The sequence below is a fragment of the Lactuca virosa genome, chromosome 1 (genome assembly GCF_052849685.1).
Source record: "Lactuca virosa cultivar CGN04683 chromosome 1, Lactuca_virosa_CGN04683_v6, whole genome shotgun sequence".
NCBI classification, from domain to species: Eukaryota; Viridiplantae; Streptophyta; class Magnoliopsida; order Asterales; family Asteraceae; genus Lactuca; species Lactuca virosa.
Genome location: NC_136426.1, coordinates 235,950,687 through 235,974,436, shown reverse-complemented (window position 1 = coordinate 235,974,436; position 23,750 = coordinate 235,950,687).

The window sequence follows — 23,750 nt, the reverse complement described above, 5'->3', positions numbered from 1 at the left end:
AGGAATAGATAACAACAATTTTCCATGTGGATTGTAAGGATAAGTTTTTCCGCAAAGTTTTAAAATAAAAGAAAATTGTTTAATTTTATTTATTTGAAGTATCCTTACAATGGCATTTGTGGAAAATTGTTGCTTATATGATTCCACTGACAGCAATATTGGAAAATGGATTTGATTCTTTCATTTGTGGTAGTGTCTAAAGTTACCAAATCAGGAAAGTTCCTCATCGCCCAAGTTTCAATTGGACCGAAACTTGGAATCATGCAAGTTGAATAGTATGATGAATGAGAACTTTCAAGCATTGGAAAATCAAGACTAATTACTTGTTCACATGGATGTGTGAGTCAAGTGAAGGACTAAAGGGATCGAGTACACATTCTTGTGCACTGGTCATGTCCACCACAAAGCCCGTTAAGACTATTTGATTTACTAAAGTTTAGTAAATATGGTTATACTTACAAGTTTAAGTATAATTCTGAAACATTGGAAAAGTCTCAATGTATGGCAGAACGAATGGGAAGAATCAAATTAGGCAGAAAGATAAAAGTTTCTCAAATCTGAAAAGATGGGAGAGTACTTTAGTATCATGTTTGTGATCATCTTAATGATTTAGAAATCATATCACAATTAGTCCACTAAAGGTCATCTTAGTGCATTCTTATGACTAAGAAGAGGAGTCATGAATTGTTGAAATGGTTAGATCAGGAAGATGAGTCATACTTCGTTCCAAAACAATTCTTAGAGTCATACTCCAAGATTGTAACTTGAGTGACATATCTTAAAGAAAGGTTTAAAACACTTGTCAAATGTAAGAGTAAAAGTGTCCTACTCTTGTACATTTGAAATTGGTAAGTTGTGATGTTTTGGATAAAACAAAGACCAACTAAGGAAAATTGTCTGAAGTGTTTGTCTTGATAAAGAATCCGCACTATCTCTTGAATATTTGGCAAGATAGTCTTATATGTCAAGAGGATAGTGGGAGTCTTAAAGATCCTAAAAAGAATTTCAAGAACTAATCAAGAATAAAACCTGAGGTTCTTCACTAGCACACGACTTGAAGTTTATTACCTATCGTGTTGACATATTCTGTGCCCATTCCAGTTAAAGTTGGCTTTGCATAGGAGTTCTGAAAGTTCTCAATTGGTTGTATAACAACTTGGAAGCAATGGCAGACCCTGTACTGCCAGGTGGCAAGAAGTTAAGACTGCATAAGTTCAGTCCATATGAGTTTGGATTTGTCATTATCCTTGTCTTGTGACTATGGTTTTGACGATTCACATGGATAAGAACACATACACCATAAAATCTAAGGGTCATAAGGTTTCTCTCCGATTCATGAAAATGATGGTGAGGAAACACTTCCACCAAGTAGATTTGAAGTAGATGGCAAAAGGTCTAAACAATTGAGACTATGATTACGACATCCCTTTTCATAGTTCTGAAATTGTTTAGACACACATGCATGCTATCTAAGGAAAGGTGTATGATTTTGATAAAGTTTTATCAAAGCATCTCGTATCAGAAATCTGAACTTTGGTAAGAAAGTCAATAAAGTATTGATTTCTAGAAGTCCAGCTGATTTCTGAGTACATGTCAAAGCTAGTGGGAGCATAAGTGTTATGCTAATAATCATCATATTAGTGGGAGCATGATAATTATTATTAGTGTTGCAAGTTAGCAATGTTAATTATAGAAAACAAAAGTTTCAATTCGTGAGGCTGCAGGGATTGAAAAAGTTGTTTTGCTATAATTAAGGGAGAGGATATACTTCATTTCAGTTCTAAAGGCTTCGATTGAGACCTTAATCATCTTTAGTCAAGAATATATATATGAATTTCATGTTGGTTTGGTTCAACTTAAGGAATTTCTATATATTGCGTTCTCAAAATTCGATTATGATTACGGCATCCATCTTCATAGTCAAATTTTGAAAACATGGCAAATAAAAATATTGTAGCAAAAACTGGTCTAGAATGATGTCTTTATGTGAGACATCATGAATCGTGTACCATTTGCTTTGGGTACAGGATCGATTGCATGTGCTATAATATTTGTCATTTCTAAATTTTTCCAAATGCCCAGAGGCATTAAGAAGGGAAAAGGTCTAGAATTGGATATGACTAAAATGATTAAGCAATTGTCGAGGACAATCTGAGGTTTACCAAAGATTGGTTGCTCAGGGACAGTTGGAAGTATAGTGCTAATTTTGGAAGGACCATATTGACATATTCTGAAAAGAGGCATCACTTATTCAGAAGTGATAATCAAAATGAGAATATGGAGTTGTCTCCATAGGTGGAAGTTATCTGTGTAAGATTAGAAAACTTAATGCAAGAAGCATGTCCAAAGCAATGTACTTTGAATATGAGACTTAGTTTCCATGGAGTTGATCTCCATTGGAATACCTTATAATGACTGTTGACAAGTCTTTGTGACTTTGTACATATTCATTACAGGAGGATCAGTGCATATAAGTTTAAAATCTAAACAGATTTCGATAAATGATAGGAATTTGAAATTCTCACATTTTTCAATAAGGATTTGGGAGTGTGAAATTAGAATCATTGAAATTATGTTCAATTGGTTTATTTCACAAAGTAAGGATCATAGACTAACATAGAGTGCATACTTGGTTTATGGCAAAACTATTGTTTAAGAAAAACATAGTGTACATGCTTGGAGCATGGGACAACTAGTGTTTTTAATTCAAGTATAAAGTTGATAAAACCGAAACAATGAATAATGAGTAATCAGTATGGTGATAAATAAAAGTGTTTATTTATATTCATAGGGTTTGATACCATATTTGATTCATTTATTCTTGTGTTTCACTTTGCATGTTTTGACTTCCAGAATAACTAAGTCGCTCTTCCTGAATGATTAAGTTATTCAAACCATCCACAGTCGGTCATATGTTGGAAGTAGATATGAATCAAGACTGTCATGGGTTGGTTTGTAGAGGTCCAAGTTGGTGGACAAAGTGGTGCTACAACACTCATGAGTGCTCATAAGTTCTGAGTATTGGATTCAACCCGCGCTCATTTGAATCACTTCATGGATTTTATCACGAGTGATCATGGACGATAATATCTTATATTTTTCAAACCTAGAGATATGAGTTGTTACTATGAGTTGGTTATACATTGATTGCACGAAAACGCATTTGGTAACTCGATGTTATAAAACATGCCTTTGTGTATGATTCAACAAGTAGTAGAACAAGCCATATGAGTCGAAGTTTATCCATTCCTTTTACCTTCGGGATAAAAACGATATCTGTGGGCCCCTCGATGATTTAGCGATGACACATGTGAGTGCTTGGCCAAGCCAGGACTGATTTGATTTGTTCAATGAGTCAGTCATCATAAATTGAAAATCAGGAAACAAAAAATGGACAGAGAGAATGATTATAATCCATGTCTCAGTCCATATGATATCTAGAATGGAGGAATATATGATCCCTTATCTAATGGACAAGTCATTGACAAGGTCAGAGTTCGACATCGGCTTTAAGAGCTACGATTGCCAGTTAGGTTTTGAAGTCATACTCAATAATAGCTTTAGACTTATCCAAGTGGGAGATGTTGGATTAATGTCTAAGTCCATAACTATATTTGGTATGTACTTGACCCGACCCGACATGGTCCATTTGGGTTGCACTTCACCGGCACAATTTATATGGATAGTCTTTTGAGAATAGTATATTTATGATTTATATTAAAATATTATAAGTTCTAATATATTAATATGGAATCATATTATTTAATTAGTATTGATCAAGAATTAATTTAGAATTAATTAAGTGATCAAAATGAACTAATTAAATATGGACTCTTATATATATGGAATGGGCCAAGTTCATTTAGGTTGGGCTAAGCTTTCATGGATGGTCCATGGAGCTTTTAACCCATGGATCCTATGTAAATGAAAGGTCATGGGTAGTAGGGTTTACATGGATGTAACCCTAATCCTCCATAATATATAATGGGGTCCTTGGCTCACAAAATTGGCACAAGTGTGTGAAAATAAGAGTGGGCCGATTTTAGTGTGCATACATATTCTCTCAAGTTCTTCCAAGGTGTTTTGGTGATTTGTTATTCCATTTGAGGCTTCCACACTATTGGGGCTAAGCTCTTAAAGCTTGAAGACAATAAGCTACATCAAAAGGTATGTCATCTAACTAGACCTTTGTAGTATAGATGCTTCATAATATGCTAGTTAGGATGAAACCTTAGAATAGTTAATATTTTCATGTATAATAGAGAAAACATATATCCAAGGTTTATAGGGTTGCATGTACACCATAGGAGTGTTAGAATGCTCAAAACCCAGCACGTGTGTTGTTAACTGGCACATCGCTTGAGGGGTAAATATTAAGGGTACCAAGTATATTTGCATGGTTACTTCACACCTTGTTTTGTGATCCTCGGCATCCCAGTCACAAAACCTGAAGGGCACACTCGAGATTGAAACATGCCATTGAAAAGTTCAATGAATCTCAAAAGAATCTAGGAGTTTCAAAACCAATTAAAATCTAATAATACATTTCGTTTATCTTGGTGGAAATTGGTGAATCATCATTCGCCTACCTTCAAATATTTTATAGCTTGGATTACGGCATCCCTCTTCCAAGTTATAAAATAGTTTGTTGGGTCCTAGCCTTAATATATCATATTGGGTGTTATATTAAGGACTTAAATCAACTTTACGTGAATTTCTCCCATTGTTGATGTCTGGTTTAGACAACAATGATCTTCCCAAACCAAGCTTTCCTAATGAATATGACTTCCCGAGTTTGGCTCATGGAAGTCATACTTCTCTTCCTCCACCTCCTCCAATTATTCTCCCTAACCCACAAGTTCAAGGTCACTCAAGCCCTAATGGCAAGCAAGGTCTATGTGTGATCACATCTTAGAGATGAAGTCACATATTGACAAGCCGGGAGAGTTGGGTGTCAAAGTCTTGAGAAAGTTGGATGTTCAATCACTTTCTAAGTCACATAGTGAGTTCCATTGGGACTACTATGAAATAGACTATGACATGAACCTTAATGATCATATCTATTTGCTTGGTGCTGCTGAATCAACAATGATTTGGAACGATAGTAAAGCAAATTTGATTAGAAGATCAACTTCCAAAAAAATTTATGGACAGTGACAATAGTGACACTGGAAATCCAGAAAAAGCATTCTCTTCCCAATGGAAAGGGATTGGCCATAGTCAACCCGGTTGACCAAATGGTAAAGAGAAAGGCTAAGTCTGAGATAGTCCCATTACCCAAGTAGATTTGAAGCAGATGGCAAAAGGTCTAAACAATTGAGACTATGATTACGGCATCCCTTTTCATAGTTCTGAAATTGTTTAGACATACATTCATGATATCTAATGAAAGGTGTATGATTTTGATAAAGTTTTATGAAAGCATCTCGTATCAGAAATCTGAACTTTGGTAAGAAAGTCAATAAAGTATTGATTTCTAGAAGTCCAACTGATTTCTGAGTACATGTCAAAGCTAGTGGGAGCATAAGTGTTATGCTAATAATCATCATGTTAGTGGGAGCATGATAATTATTGTTAGTGTTGCAAGTTAGCAATGTTAATTATAGAAAACAAAAGTTTCAATTCGTGAGGCTGCAGGGATTGAAAAAGTTGTTTTGCTATAATTAAGGTAGAGGATGTACTTCATTTCAGTTCTAAAGGCTTAGATTGAGACCTTAATCATCTTTAGTCAAGAATATATATATGAATTTCATGTTGGATTGGTTCAACTTAAGGAAATTCTATATATTGCGTTCTCAAAATTCGATTATGATTACGGCATCCCTCTTCATAGTCAAATTTTGAAAACATGGCAAATAAAAATATTGTAGCAAAAGACTGGTCTAGAATCATGTCTTTATGTGAGACATCATGAATCGTGTACCATTTGCTTTGGGTACAGGATCGATTGCATGTGCTATAATATTTGTCATTTCTAAATTTTTCCAAATGCCCAGAGGCATTAAGAAGGGAAAAGGTCTAGAATTGGACATGACTAAAATGATTAAGCAATTGTCGAGGACAATCTGAGGTTTACCAAAGATTGGTTGCTCAGGGACAGTTGGAAGTATAGTGCTAATTTTGGAAGGACCATATTGACATATTCTAAAAAGAGGCATCTCTTATTCAGAATTGGTAGTCAAAATGAGAATATGGAGTTGTCTCCATAGGTGGAAGTTATTTGTGTAAGATTAGAAAACTTAATGCAAGAAGCATGTCCAAAGCAATGTACTTTGAATATGAGACTTAGTTTCCATGGAGTTGATCTCCATTGGAATACCTTATAATGACTGTTGAAAAGTCTTTGTGACTTTGTACATATTCATTACAGGAGGGTCAGTGCATATAAGTTTAAAATCTAAACAGATTTCGATAAATGATAGGAATTTGAAATTCTCACATTTTTCGATAAGGATTTGGGAGTGTGAAATTAGAATCATTGAAATTATGTTCAATTGGTTTATTTCACAAAGTAAGGATCATAGACAAACATAGAGTGCATACTTGGTGAATGGCAAAGCTATTGTTTAAGAAAAACATAGTGTACATGCTTGGAGCATGGGACAACTAGTGTTTTTAATTCAAGTATAAAGTTGATAAAACCGAAACAATGAATAATGAGTAATCAGTATGGTGATAAATAAAAGTGTTTATTTATATTCATAGGGTTTGATACCATATTTGATTCATTTATTCTTGTGTTTCACTGTGTATGTTTTGACTTCCAGAATAACTAAGTCGCTCTTCCTATACGATTAAGTTATTCAAACCATCCACAGTCGGTCATATGTTGGAAGTAGATATGAATCAAGACTGTCATGGGTTGGTTTGTAGAGGTCCAAGTTGGTGGACAAAGTGGTGCTACAACACTCATGAGTGCTCATAAGTTCTGAGTATTGGATTCAACCCGCGCTCATTTGAATCACTTCATGGATTTTATCACGAGTGATCATGAGACGATAATATCTTATATTCTTCAAACCTAGAGATATGAGTTGTTACTATGAGTTGGTTATACATTGATTGCACGAAAACGCATTGGTAACTCGATGTTATAAAACGTGCCTTTGTGTATGATTCAACAAGTAGTAGAACAAGCCATATGAGTCGAAGTTTATCCATTCCTTTTACCTTCGGGATAAAAGCGATATCTGTGGGCCCCTCGATGATTTAGCGATGACACATGTGAGTGCTTGGCCAAGGCAGGACTGATTTAATTTGTTCAATGAGTCAGTCATCATAAATCGAAAATCGGGAAACAACAAATGGACAGAGAGAATGATTATAATCCATGTCTCAGTCCATATGATATCTAAAATGGAGGAATATATGATCCCTTATCTAATGGACGTGTCATTGATTTGTTCAGAGTTCGACAGCGGCTTTAAGAGCTACGATTGCTAGTCGGGTTATGAAGTCGTACTTGCAATAATAGTTTTAGACTTATCCAAGTGGGAGACTGTTGGATTAGATGTCTAAGCCCATAACTATTATTGGTATGTACTTGACCCGAGAGTAGCGTGGTCCATTTGGGTTGCATATCATCAGGACAATTTGTTAGGATGGACTTTTGAGAGAAGGTTATTTATGGTTTATTAATATATTATAAGATATAATATATTAATATGAAATCATATGTTTTAATTAGTATCGATCAAGAATTAATTTGGAATTAATTTAGTGATCAAACGAGACTAATTAAATCTATGGGGACTAATTATGATAATTAGTTATATTTATATGTGTTGGGCTTATGATCCATGTTGGACCAAGTTTATGTATGGATACATAAAGAGTTGGGCCACATGAACCATGGATCATAAAACCCATGGGTATGGATTATGGGTTATACCCATGACCCTTGGAATCCTACATATAAATAGGTTACTCCATAACCAAAATCACCACTTCTTTTCTTAGAGAAATATGGAGGTGTTTTGGTGCATGGAATTCCCTCTCAAGAGCCACCTTTGTCCTAGGTGTGTTGTGATTCCATTTGAGGCATTTCATACTATTGGTGCTAAGCTCTTAAGGCCAAATACATTAAGACTTCAAGCCACATAAAAGGTATGTTTCCCTAACTAGTATATTATATGGTTTATGTCAAATGCATGCTAGTTATAGGTTTAATGCCTTGGAAACCATTTGCATGTATAATAGAGAAAACATAGATCCAAAGTATTTAGGGTTGTATGTACACCATAGGATGTTGTAGTATACTAAAACCCAACAAGAGGTCCCTAGAGTCATTACCTTCTAGCTTTTTGCAAGCAAATAAGCAATTGGCGACTAGGTTGCCATTTCTAGTGTTATTTCTCCATTTGAGGCTTGAATTGGGTTGCATGCACGTAAAGGTTGCACCTTTACGTGACTTTTGAGTGTTTAAGGGTTAGATCTATGATTTGGCTAAGCAGATCTGACCTCAGGAGGTTGTATGAGCAAGTCTATGGAGGAAACTCGCCGAGTCAATAGGTAGACTCGACGAGTCGGACCGGGTTGCCCCGGGGTCTGACTCCAGTGGTGATCCGGTGAGTTGAGGGGTGACTCAGTGAGTCGAGTGAGGATTAAAAAGGGAGGAGTCTGTGGGGACGATGGGACTCGCCGAGTCGTCGTATGCACTCGGCGAGTCTGGTCAAAATGGACAGTTGACTTTTGGGGTTTGTCAACAAATAGGCCTTGGGCCTGTAGAGGGGTAGAATGGTCTTTTACCCTTCTAGGGATTTGCATGAGAGAATATCCAAATTGTGAAGAGACATTTATTTAGTGAAATTTATTATTGTGACTAGGTGGAGGCTAGGGCAGTATTCTGATATCGAGATTTTACCGAGATTCCTGAGGTGAGTCTTCTCACTATACCTTACCTAGAGTTGTAATCAGAGCTATGTGACAGTGTATCTTGTATGCTATTTATGTGTTGTGATTCTATGTGATATGTGATATGCATGATTCAGAGTTTACAGAGTTAGGACCAGTGGGTCCACAGAGTTATGGGACCAAGAGGGTCCCATAGAGATATTCGACCAGAGGGTCAGAGTTACAGCCTTGAGTGGCTGATATGTGTTTATGTGGTATTTTGGGGAACTCACTAAGCATTTATGCTTACAGAGTTTTGTGTATGTGTTTCAGGTACCAGTGATGATCGTGGGAAGGCGCCGGCATGATCTGTACACACTCATGAAGCTTTTGTTTATATGATTTTGGGATATGTTTTTCTATGATGAGAGTGGATACATTATGTTTATTATTATTTTATGAATGAAAGTATGTTTTAAAATTGTGAAAAATTATTTGAAAATTTGGGTGTTACATAAGTGGATACTCTAAGGTTACATGCGACTAAGGCGCTATAGACTCAGAATCTGTGACCTTTGCTTTATTTCCTGTTCCTTGTTTGGTTGTGGATTTAGAGTTAGGGTCACTTATTCGAAGGTCTATCCTGTTTTGGTTGCATGTAATTGGTATGCACTATGCAAGTATTGAGTCAACTAATAACGATCATCTTATAAGTATCTTAGGTTAGTACGTCTATTAACTATTCTTTCTCCATTCTCGCGTAGATACCATGGCTGACTTAAGGGTTAGCCCAAAGGGTGCCCGTCGCCAGTAGAAGATTATCTGCTCATCCTCTCTCTCTTCTTAAAAGAATAGCCTTCCTCTTTAGTATCTCTGTTTCACTTGTCTGTAAACATTCCTAACATTTAAAGTACTCTAACTAGACTTCAAAACTGCCAACATTTTCCCTTATGGTTTGATGTGAGACCTACTGTTAGGTCATTCTTCCCGAACTCATATTACATCATTAATACCAGTAATGTTGGCAGTTGTCTAATCTATGGGAAAGTCTGTACCTTTGTGTTTCCCTACTCTATTGTTATATCTCTATCTGATAGTTGGACTATGGTGATTTAGTCCATAAATCACTCTCCTCTTACTTACAATTGATTCTTACTATTGTCATCATCTTTCTAAACTTTCAGTAAAAGATGCCGCCTCGCAAGCGTTCAACCAGAAACACACCTGCGAATCAAGCACCACCACCACCACCCCCTCCGCAGTTCGATGCGGTGATGTTCCAGGCAGCTGTGACCTCAGCTGTGACCGCCGCCATGGCCCAAGTAAACTCTGGTGGCGTTAGTGGAACGGGGACTGGCACTAACTCAAGCCATGGCGAAATCCATCCACGTGCACGGGAGTGTACTTATAAAGATTTCATCAGCTGCAAACCTACATATTTCAACAGAACCGGAGGGATTCTTGCACTGTCCCAATGGATCGAGAGAACAGAAGCAATCTTCGAGATGTGCTCATGCCCTGAAGGAAGCAAGATAAAGTTTGCTGCTTGCACCTTCACCCAAAGGGCCCTGACGTGGTGGAATGGCCATGTCAAATCACTCTCACTGGTAACAGCCAACGCCATGGGCTGGGACACACTGAAGGACCTTCTGACAAGGGAGTACTGCCCGAGGGGCGAAATTCAGAAACTCGAGGAGGAACTCTGGAACCTCAAGATGCAGGGTTCCGACATAGTGGCTTATACAGCCAGGTTCTGCGACCTGGTGACTCTATGCCCTAACATGGTTCCCACCGAAAGCAAGAAAATTGAAAGATACATCTGGGGTCTGGTACCCCCATATCGAGGGAACGTTCTAGCCTCACACCCTGCGACCTTTGATAGTGCCAAGGAATTGGCCCAAAGGCTCATCGATCACGAGGTTCCTTCTTTTCCATCAACAACTACAACCACTACCCCAGCACCAACCAACGCGACCGACAACAAAAGGAAGCGTGGGGACCGAAGGGAGGGCAAATCAAATCAATCCTCTTCCAAGAACCAACAGATGGTGGCTGTCCATGCTGCCACTACTCCTGCTACCCTTGTACCAGCCAAAACATATGTAGGGAACTTACCCAAGTGCACCAAGTGCTCCTTCCATCATAACAGCCCCTGCCGTGAAATGCACTGCACTAACTGTGACCGGAAGGGCCATACCGTCTGGTTTTGCAGAGCACCTCCCAAACCTATCACCCAGGTCCCTAGTACCGGAGTGAGTCAAGCCTGCTACGGATGCGGCGAGACAGGACATTTCAAAAGAAACTGCCCGAAAGCTGGGAACGCGGGAGGAGCAGGAAGACTACTTGCTATTGGCCACAATGAGGCCGTAGCAGACCCCACGGTAGTCACGGGTACGTTCCTTCTCGATAACTCTTATGCTTGTATCCTATTTGATAGTGGGGCAGAAATAAGCTTCGTAAACCAAAAATTTAAACACCTACTTAAACAATCACCGCAAACACTAAAAGAAACCTTCGTCGTAGAAATGGCTAACGGCAAGACAGAGAGTTCTCACGAGATTTACTTAGGTTGTTTCCTCACACTAGATAATCATTCGTTCCCAATCGACCTAATACCAGTAGCTATCCAGAGTTTCGACGTCATTCTGTGCTTCGAAAAAGCAGTCCGCCTGAATCTACCGTCATTTTGTGCTTCGAAAAGGCATGGACTGGCTGAGTCTTTATCGTGCCGACATTCTGTGCTTTGAAAAAGCAGTCCGCCTGAATCTACCGAATAACGAAACCTTGTTGATCTACGGAGACAAATCCAATACGAGCCTTTGTATCATCTCAAGTATTCAAGCCCATAAGTACTTGCGTAAGGAATATCATGCATTCCTGGCGCACGTTGTCGATACGAGCCAGAAAACAAAAGACCTAAAAGACCTCCCCATAGTACGCGACTTCCCCGACGTCTTTCCGGAAGAACTCCCAGGATTACCCCCACAACGTCAAGTCGAATTCCAAATCGACCTAATTCCAGGAGCGACCCCCGTAGCCAAATCGCCCTATCATCTAGCACCTGCTGAGCTGCAAGAACTATCCGGTCAACTTAACGAACTGCTCAGCAAGGGCTTTATAAGACCAAGCTTCTCACCCTGGGGAGCACCAGTCTTGTTCGTGAAGAAGAAAGACGGATCGTTCCGTATGTGCATCGATTATAGGGAACTCAACAAGCTTACAGTCAAAAATCGTTACCCTCTTCCTCGCATAGACGATTTATTTGACCAGCTGCAAGGGGCGAGCTACTTTTCCAAGATTGATCTGAGGTCCGGGTATCACCAGTTACGAGTGCTGGAGGAGGATGTCTCGAAGACAGCCTTCTGAACTCGTTACGGACACTACGAGTTCGTAGTGATGCCATTCAGATTGACCAATGCGCCCGCAGTATTCATGGACTTGATGAATAGAGTATGCCACCCTTACTTGGATCAGTTCCTCATAGTTTTCATTGATGATATACTTATCTACTCTCGAAGTAAGGAGGAGCATAGCGATCATTTACGACAAGTCCTAGGAACCTTACGATCGGAGAAGCTATATGCGAAGTTCTCTAAATGCGAATTTTGGATCCGAAGAGTCGAATTCTTAGGACATGTGGTTAGCGAAGAAGGAATCCACGTGGACCCTTACAAAATTAAAGCCATCGAGAACTGGTCAGCACCGAAGACGCCTACGGAAATTCGTCAATTTCTAGGCCTCGCTGGCTACTACCGCAGATTCATTCAGAACTTCTCTCGAATTGCGAAACCCCTCACTACATTGACCCAGAAGGGCGTGGCCTTTGACTGGGAAGAGAAGCAGGAGAAAGCGTTCCAAACGCTGAAGTGAGCCTTGTGCACCGCACCGATACTGTCCCTCCCCGAAGGAACAGAAGACTTCGTAGTATATTGCGATGCGTCAAATCAAGGGCTCGGATGTGTTCTGATGCAACAAGGTAAGGTCATCGCCTACGCCTCAAGACAGCTGAAGACACATGAGGTCAACTACACCACACACAATCTAGAAATAGCAGCAGTTGTGTTTGCCCTAAAGATCTGGAGACACTACCTATATGGTACGAAGAGCACTATCTTTACAGACCACAAAAGCCTACAACACATATTCAACCAGAAGGAGCTCAATATGAGACAACGACAGTGGGTCGAGCTACTCAATGACTACGAATGCGAAATTCGTTATCATCCGGGTAAAGCCAACGTAGTAGCAGACGCCCTAAGTCGGAAAGAATATTCTGGTCGAAGAGTCAAGTCATTAACGATGACTATCCATTCGCATCTATCCGCACAAACTAAGGAGGCTAAGCTCGAAGCTTTGAAACCTGAAAATGTAGCAGGAGAATCCCTGCGAGGAATGGATAAGAACCTGGAAGTCAAGGGTGACGGAGCTTTATATCTCATGGACCAGATCTGGACCCCGAAACACGGTGGCTTCAGAGACTTGGTCATGAAAGAAGCGCACAACACTCGATATTCCGTCCACCCGGGTTCAGATAAGATGTATCTGGATCTTAAAAAGTCATATTGGTGGCCTAACATGAAAGCAGAGATTGCTACCTTCGTGAGTAAATGCCTTACTTGCGCAGGGGGTCAAGGTCGAATACCAGAAACCCTGCGGTCTACTACAACAGCCTGAGATACCGGAATGGAAGTAGGAGGGGATCACTATCGACTTCATAACCAAGCTACCCAAGACAACGGGTGGACTTGATACCATATGGGTCATCGTCGACAGATTATCCAAGTCCGCACATTTCCTGCCTATCAAAGAAACCGACAAAATGGAGAAGCTCACGAGAACCTACATTAGGGAGATCGTACGACTTCATGGTGTTCCTATGTCTATTATCTCCGATAGAGATAGTAGATTCACTTCGAGATTCTGGCAGTCACTAAAAAACTCCTTAGGAACGAGGCTGGACATGAGTACATCCTACCATCCACAGACCGATGGACAAAGTGAGAGAACTATCCAAACCTTGGAAGATATGCTGCGAGCCTGTGTGATAGACTTTGGAAGGCGTGGGATACCCACTTACTCCTCGTAGAATTCTCTTACAACAACAGTTATCACACGAGCATAAAGGCTACTCCATTTGAAGCCCTCTACGGCCGGAAGTGCAGATCCCCTCTGTGCTGGGCTGAGGTGGGTGACACTCAGTTAGCTAAAGGACGAGTTCCTGACAGCACTCTCACGGGTCCGGAGATCATTCGGGAAATGACAGAGAAGATCGTTCAGATTCGTGAACGATTGAAAGCCTCTAGAGACCGACAGAAAAGCTATGCAGACAAATGAAGGAAACCTTTGGAATTCCAGGTGGGAGACCGAGTCCTTTTGAAAGTCTCACCCTGGAAGGGCTTGATACGCTTCGGAAAGCGTGGAAAACTAAATCCAAGGTACATAGGGCCTTTCGAGATTCTCGTTAGAATCGGCCCCGTAGCTGACAAACTCAACTTACCCCACGAGCTTAGTAACGTACATCCTACCTTCCACGTCTCAAACTTGAAAAAGTGCCTATCCGATGAGACTCTTGTAATTCCACTCGACGAGATGGAGATCAACGAGAGCCTCAACTTCGTGGAAGAACCTGTAGAGGTCATGGACCGAGAGGTCAAACGAACGAAGCAAAGCCGTATCCCAATCGTGAAGGTTCGCTGGAACGCCAAGCGAGGACCGGAATTCACATGGGAGCGCGAGGATCAGATGAAACTTAAATATCCTCATCTTTTTACTTAGTTGTTTTGTAATAACTTAGTTGCTTGAACTCTAATTTCGGGATGAAATTCCCTCTAACGGGGGGATGATGTGACAACCCGAAATTTTCATTTGTATAAACTCTATAGTCAAACACTACAAATAATAGTCAAATTCACTTCAGTACATTTTTGGCCGGTTTAAAGTCCGTTTGGGTGTTTTATTTTAATTTTCGTCAAACGAACAAATAAATGGAAGTATCTTTTAGGAGTGTTGGATAGCAAATAAACAAACAACACCTTAGCTAGGTGTTTACGGCCAAACATGAGGATTTTGGGTCGTACACTCCCTTTGACTAAGAACACATGCATATAGCATTAGTTTACCCTTATTCCCTCACTTCTCACTTCCTAACTCAAGAACACCCACCATTCTCTCTCAACTATCATAAGATCATCTTCCAAATCTTCCAAAAATGTAAGTTTTTCTTCACTTGTTTTGTTGTTATAACACCTTATCTAGTGTTTATACATCATTTCATCCATGAATTCTTCATTTTTACTTAGATCTTCAAGTGTTCTTCAAAACACCAAGAACACCAAGAACACACACTAGTGTTCTTGGCCCTTAAACACTCTTACAAGCTTCCTATAAGTAAGTACACTCTTCCTAACTAGTTACTTGCTTAGAATACTTGCTAAACCATTGAAGAACACCAAAATCCCTCAAGAACACTTGTGTTTACGGTCAAGGGATATCCTTGAACCGTAAACACCACCTAGTGGTGTTTAAGTGCCACTAACACCTTCTAGGGCTTGGATATTGGACTACAACCTTGCATGCATGAGCTAGAAACCCCAAATCACGAAATGGTAGGAGTAACCATGAGTTTACGGCCGTAAACTCATGGGTTTACGACCGTAAACTCATGGGTTTACGACCGTAAACTCAAGGGTTTACGACCGTAAACTCCCAAGGGTGGTCCAAGGACCGTAAACTCCAAAGATGAGCCATTTTGTGCCCTAGACCCTTCCTAAGCCTTTGATTCAAACATAGAACACTTCCTTGAAGGGTATAAGACCTTAAATCACACAATGGTATCATTTACCATGAGTTTACGACCGTAAACTCATGGGGGTATCGACCAAAAACCGTAAACTCATGTATTGGTGCCAAATGGGAAGTAAACTCCAATGTGAGTCCATACTCTCCTTAGATACAACCCTTTAGCACTCATAGCACTTGAAACTAAGTGTTTCCATGTATTAGAGTGTCTTTACTTGATTAATTAGTTATTAAATGACTAATTAGATACATTTATGTATCACTACATGTTACATAGGATCCGTGTGTGTGTTCAAGTCCTCACTTGACACCTAGCATCCTACCCGACACTTCCATCCAAACCACTCACTGCAGGTGAGTTCATACCCCTTAACTAACCTTTTAAATGATTTTAAATGCTTTTATGGGGGGGAATACAATTTGAACATTTCTCGTTATTGCTTTAATCACATGTGATTAATAACTAGAACAAACAGAAAGATTTACTATTGCTTTCAAATTGCTATCAAACTTATGGGTTTTCAAGCTTTCAAACCTTTTTATTAAACTCTTTTGATGCTAAAACTGTTTTCAAACATCTTTTATATTTGTAATATTTTCAAATCCATATCTACACCAGTATATTTATATAAGTAAGACTTGAAGGACTTAGGACTGATAACTCACCTTATTTCATGTTCCTTGTTTGGTTGTGGGCTTAGGGTATCCTGTTATTTGTCCGAATGTCGTTGAATTCTTAGTTATATATATATATATATATATATATATATATATATATATATATATATATATATATATATATATATATATATATATATATATATATATATATATATATATATATATATATATGTTGGATATAAAAGCTTTCATTTCAGTTTAGTATCGTTGTGTAACAAAGGCATCCAAACAACCTTACTATTTAACTATAATAGGTATAGTTAAGGGATTACTACTCACTACTACTATTACAACGACCCATACAAGAGTCAGTACCTTTATGAGTCACTACATAAGTACTACATTGAGTATCAATACATGTTATACACTATATAAGAGAACATACTATACACTATACAAGAGAATATACTATACACTATACAAACATTAAATACTATAACAGAATGTGACATACTATTTCTCGATACGACACTTCATCGTGGTATCACTGTGTAACCAGAGTCTCCTAGAGGGAGAGCAGGCATTATATGTAAAGATCTATACGGGACAGACACTCCCACATCCCGACTGCTAGCTACAGTCCGAGCTGACCAGGCCTAGGGGTGACAAAATGTCATCATACTACATGTGACCTGGAGGGTCATCAGTCATTCAGCCGTCAATCAGCATGGTTACATACGAGTTCACATTCAAACCTTGAATTATCTAAATAAGAATTTAAGGCAAAAATAGACTTTTCAAGGCAAATTGTTCACTTAATACCGCCTGGAGTCTACATATTACCACTTTAGACTTTCGAGGCGTATTGTTCATTCAGTACCGCCTGGAGTCTATATATTGCTACTTTAGACTTTTCGAGGCGTATTGTTCATTCAGTACCACCTGGAGTCTGTATTTCATTACTTTGTGACTTTGTCACATACTCGTTTAATTTTCACTAGGGAAAACCCTTAAATTTACAAAAGGACAATTATACAAACACTCGGGTCTTGGTAGAAGACTACTTTTTACTGGAAAACATAGGGCTTTCTAGGGAGTATATTATTTACAAAACCTTTGAAATCGATTACTACACTACATTGTTATTAACATTTTTATACAAGCAATGACACTAAATACTTATGAACTCACCAGCTTTATGCTGATACTCGCTTTCAAAATAACTTGTATTCTCAGGTCATCAGTAGACAAGTACAGATGAAGCTTTTGAGAAGATGGAGCACATACAAGACTCATCTTTTATTTTGATTATACTTTTGGTGTCTTACAAACTATACAGAACACGCTTGTATTACAATTATTATATTAATGCAATGGATGTTGTTGCTTGTCTTTACTATTATGCATTGTTGTGATACTGTACATGACGTCCTCCACCCCAGAACGTTTCCGCCGTTCTTGGTTTTGGGGTGCGACATGACTTAGTATGTACATTAGGGTAATATGACATTAACATCCGACATGCAGTGGGATGTGTGATCTTCGCCTCATTTCCTGTTCCTTGTTTGGTTGTGGGCTTAGGGCGGAATCACCCAATCGACTGTGTGTTCGATCTAGATTTCTATAACTCGTATATACTAGGTGATCACAGGAGGGTATTAACAACACTTTCAGTATACCGTACAACATGCATTCAACTAGTTTTATTTATGTAATAAGACTACTATACAATGGTTTTCATACAAAGGTTTTTCAAACAGAACAATACTTAAACAACATAAGTATGGTAGATACTTATATTCTATGAATGGGAACAAATAATTCAATAACGTACACTTTGGGAAAATATAGGATTTTCCAGGGTAAACATCAGTACCTTACAACAACTGGTTAATTATTCAATTAACGAATATTCATTATTAATTCTATAATTCCTTAGTTTATGCATCCGGGTTACGTATGAAGAATATCCGATAGACAGTGGAATGTGTGGTTTCCGCCTCATTCCCTGTTCCTTGTTTGGTTGTGGGTTTAGGGCAGATCCACACAATTAACCGTCTATTCGATATTGGTTTATGCGAAACTAGTATGAACCAAGAAGTTATAGAAAGAATGGGTTTAATCATACTTTTCATAAGAAAATATTGGATTTTCTTGAGGAACACTTTCAACAGATATCAAAGGATCAATACAGTTAACTTTGTAAGTATCTAGTGAATACTTCAGGATTATGTACATGAGGATCCGACAACCAGTGGAATGTGTGGTCTCTGCCTCTTTTCATGTTCCTTGTTTGGTTGTGGGCTTGGGGCAGAACCACACAATCGATTGTTTGTTCGATCTTGATTGTATATGATTTGTATACACTAAGTACTCGTATGAGGAACTAGCAAGAATCATTTTTTTTACTTCACATTCATTACATTAGAAAAAATAAAGTTTCCTGGAGAAACATAACATACTTTTTGAAAGGACAAAGAACAGTTTTCTAAAACATAACGCTTATGAACTCACCAACTTTATGCTGATACTCTTTTAAAACCTACTTGTATCCTCAGGACATTAATTAGTAGACAGGTACACGCACTGGGTTCAAGAAGATGGAGCATAGTAGCTTTTAGTCTTTACTTGTATTTACTTTTGGAGTCAATCGTGTATGATTCAATTGTAATGTAAACATTATACTATTAATACAATGGTTGTTGTTGCTTTGATTACTATTATTCAATTGTTGTGATACTGTACATGACGTACTCCACGCCCGAATGTTTCCGCCGTTTCGGTTTGGAGGTGTGACAGATTGGTATCAGAGCATTGTTTATAGTGAACATAGTATATCAACCAGTAAAAGATATACAACTATAAATACAATGGGGCCGGAGTGCTCTGACTAAAAGTATACTTTTAAAATATAAGTATTTTATGATAAGTATACTAATAAACATACATGCCAAGAACAAGTATCACAATAAGAACAAATAAGAACAAAACAAATGAAATAATTAGATGTTGGACACTACAGTTAAACCTAAGCAGTTATGTAATCATATCTGGAATAAATATAACTTGATCAAAAATATTTATTTGAGATATGACCAACATGTGTTTGGGAGTGATGGTGGTGTTGCAACGAGTCTAAAACTTACCTAACTCCATATACAAAAGTATCCTTAGAACAAAACATAAAGATAAAATACTATAGGAGTATTTTAGGCACTATAACAAACTTGAATGAGAACTAAAAGACCTTTACTGGCTGGTCTATAGTTGCGAAGTGCATGCTTCCAGGGTTATATATAATTGGGATCTTATAGACTTAGAATTGGTGATCTTCGCTCTACTACATGTTCCTTGTTTGATTGTGGTTTTGGAGTAGGATCACCTATTCGAAGGTCTATTTGATCTTGGTTATATACAGCTTGCATGCACTGCTTGACTATAGGAGGACCCAGTTTAGATCATCAATAACTACAGAAGAAATGTTCTACTTAATCTCATAGGATTCTTTAGACATTCCCATTCTCGCCCGAGCAACCTAGATATAGATAACCACTCCACTACAATCACCAACAGAGGAGCCAAGGAGGAACCAGAAAGGATTTATAAAGAGGGTTCCTAGAAGGAATCATACGAGGATGCAATTCTTCCATCAGGAAGTGATGGAGATCTGTGGTAAACCCGAAGCATGATCTACAGTGAATAGGAAAACCATAAGAAAACCCATAAACAACAAACCCTCACAACTGAATTCAGGACCATCATAACTAGAACAGAAACCCCTCCCGAGGCGTGCAAGGTGGTAGAGCACCATATACGTCATACTAATAATTAAATAACTAATATGAATTAGTGAGTCAGTGATTACACTGCTCACACTATGTGCCAGGCTTATCGCCTTTATCATATCAGCTAAGTAACAGTAAACCAGATTCCAAAACTTCATTAAGAGGGTAGTCACTATATAATTCATAAGTCTATGTTGCGTAGACCTCTGTTATGAATTACTTCAAACGTCATGTGACAACCCGAACCCTTTTCTAGTTTTCGTTAATTAATTTTCGTTCATAAAATTTTATTTTAAACTTGAATGTTATTGTTCGTGTTTGAAGACATTGAGTGATTATAGTGCTTTATATTAATTATGTTAGTTTCTGTTTTGTTGGTTAATCTATAACTATGAGTTATTTTTCGTAAAAGTTGAAAACTTTGTAATGGGGAAAAATCCCCGATTACCCATTGGGTATCCCCGTTACCCATTGGGGATAGGGATGTGGATAGATTTTTAATCCCCGATGGGGATGGGTTCGGGTATGGGGATGGGGATGGGGATTTAGGTATGGGGATGGGGAACACGAAACCCGATATACCCGTACCCATTGCCATCCCTACATACTGCTAGTTACTGCAGGAGCACAACACCTGCAACAGTCAATCAACAAACAAATACTGGAACAGACCGTGGTGAAGGAAGAAAGTGCTATGAGTGTGGAGAGGTTGGACACATCAAGAAAGAATGTCCAAAGTTAAGGAGTCAAGGAGGCATAGGGCGTGGCAGGGCGTTTGTGATCGGAAGCAGAGAGGCTATCTAGGACCCTTCGGTTGTATCTGGTACGTTTCCCATAGATAATTTATATGCTACCATACTCTTCGACTCTGGAGCAGATAGAAGTTTTATAACTCCGACGTTTAGAAAACTGTTAAGTCATGAGTCTAGCAAATTAAAAGAAATCTATGAAGTAGAAATCGCTAACGGTCAAACTGAGAAAACACATGAAATCCTAGAAAACTGTCTGTTAACTCTTAATAACTACTTTTTTCACGTCAACCTCATGCCAATGCCTATCGGTAGTTTTGATGTCATAATTGGCATGGATTGGTTATCTTCACACCATGCCGAAATTCTATGTCATGAGAAAGCCATACGACTACCCTTACAAAGTGACGAAGCGCTGATTATCTATGGTGATAAATCTGGGAAGAACCTCAAAGTCTTCTCTTGTACCAAGACCCAGAAATATCTACATAAGAAATGTAGTGCATTCTTAGCCCACATTGTAGATAACAAGAGAAAGACAAAAGAAATCAAGGACATACCTCAAGTATGTGATTTCCCTGACGTGTTTCCTGAAGATCTACCTGGAATACCTCCCGTCTGAAAAGTCAAGTTTCGAATCGACTTAATTCCAGGAGCAGCACCAGTAGTGAAATCTCCTTATCGGTTGGCTCCATCTGAAATGCAAGAATTGTTTAGCCAACTACGAGAACTTCTTGACAAAGGCTTTATCCGACCAAGTTTTTCACCTTGGGGAGCACCAATCTTGTTTGTCAAGAAGAAGGACGAATCCTTTCGAATATGCATTGATTATCGGGGGCTGAACAAGCTAACGATCAAGAATCGTTATCCGCTTCCAAGAATTGATGATCTATTCGATCAACTGCAAGGATCCAACTACTACTCAAATATAGATCTTAGATCAGGATACCATCAACTTAGAGTACAAGAAGACGACATTCCAAAAACAGCATTTAGAACTCGTTATGGTCATTATCAGTTCTTAGTTATGTCTTTTGGATTGACCAATGCCCCAACAGTGTTTATGGATCTCATGAATCGTGTTTGCAAACCATACTTGGATAAATTCTTGATCGTATTTATCGATGATATATTGATATATTCACGAACCAAGGAAGAACATGGTCAACACCTGCAAATAATCTTGGAACTACTAAGAAAAGAAAAGTTGTATGCCAAATTCTCCAAATGTGAGTTTTGGATTAGAGAAGTACAATTTTTAGGTCATGCAGTTAGCAACGAAGGAATTCATGTTGACCCATCCAAAGTTGAAGCAATTAGGAATTGGGAAGCACCAAAGACGCCAACAGAAGTGCGTCAATTCCTAGGACTAGCTGGCTATTACCGTAGATTCATAGAGAATTTCTCCAAAATAGCCAAGCCGCTTACAACACTAACCCAGAAGGATACGAAGTTCAACTAGGAAGACAAACAAGAAGCTGCTTTTCAGAAACTGAAGCAAATGTTGTGTAGTGCACCAAACTTATCCCTTCCAGATGGGACAGAAGATTTCGTCGTATACTGCGATGCATCAAATCAAGGATTGGGATGTGTGTTGATGCAAAGAGGAAAAGTTATCGCCTATGCATCACGACAACTTAAGGTGCATGAGAATAATTACACTACCCATGATCTTGAATTGGGAGCGGTAGTTTTTGCACTAAAAATTTGGAGACATTACTTATACGGTACTAAGTGTACTATTTTTACCGACCACAAGAGTCTCCAACACATCTTCAACCAAAAAGATCTTAATATGAGACAACGAAGATGGGTCAAATTGTTAAATGATTACGAATGTGAGATTCGTTATCATCCCGGAAAGGCAAACGTGGTAGCAGATGCCTTGAGCCGGAAAGAATATATTAAACCCCGTCGGGTACGAGCATTAACTATAACTATCCATTCTAACTTTACCGCACAAATTAGAGAAGCTCAACTTCAGGCTCTAAAAGAAGAAAACATCAAGAACGAAGCTTTGCGAGGAATGGAAAAGAAACTTATACAAAAAGATGATGGAACGCGACACTTTATGAACCGAATTTGGACGCCTAAGTGCGGTGGAGTCAGGGACTTGGTCTTAGAAGAAGCCCACCAGTCCAGATATTCCGTGCATCCAGGCTCTGACAAAATGTACTTAGATTTAAAAGTACATTATTGGTGGCCAAACATGAAGGCAAAAATTGCTACTTATGTGAGCAAATGTTTGACTTGTTCTAGAGTAAAGGCAGAACATCAAAAGCCTTCAGGTTTACTTCAACAACCGGAAATACCTGAATGGAAATGGGAGCAGATATCGATGGACTTCATCACTAAGTTACCTAAAACTCCTAGTGGGTTCGACACTATTTGGGTAATAGTCGATAGATTGACTAAGTCCGCCCATTTCTTACCAATTAAGGAGAACGACAAGATAGAGAAGCTAACTAGAATTTATCTTAAGGAAATTGTCAGATTGCATGGAGTTCCAAATTCTATTATTTCTGACCGAGATAGTAGATTCACTTCACGGTTTTGGCAATCTCTACAAAAATCCTTAGGAACACGTCTAGATATGAGTACAGCTTACCATCCATAAACTGATGGTCAGAGTGAGAGAACCATTCAGACTTTAGAAGATATGCTCCGAGCCTGTGTAATAGACTTAGGAAATGCGTGGGATACTCATTTACCGGTAATTGAGTTTTCCTACAATAATAGTCATCACACCAGCATCAAGGCTGCACCGTTTGAGGCTCTCTATGGACGAAAATGTCGTTCCCCAGTATGTTGGGCAGAAGTTGGAGATACACAGATGGCCAGAGAATGTAAAGGCGATACCTTACGTACTGGACAAGAAATAATCCACGAAACTGTTGGATTAATGTCTAAGTCCATAACTATATTTGGTATGTACTTGACCCGACCCGGCATGGTCCATTTGGGT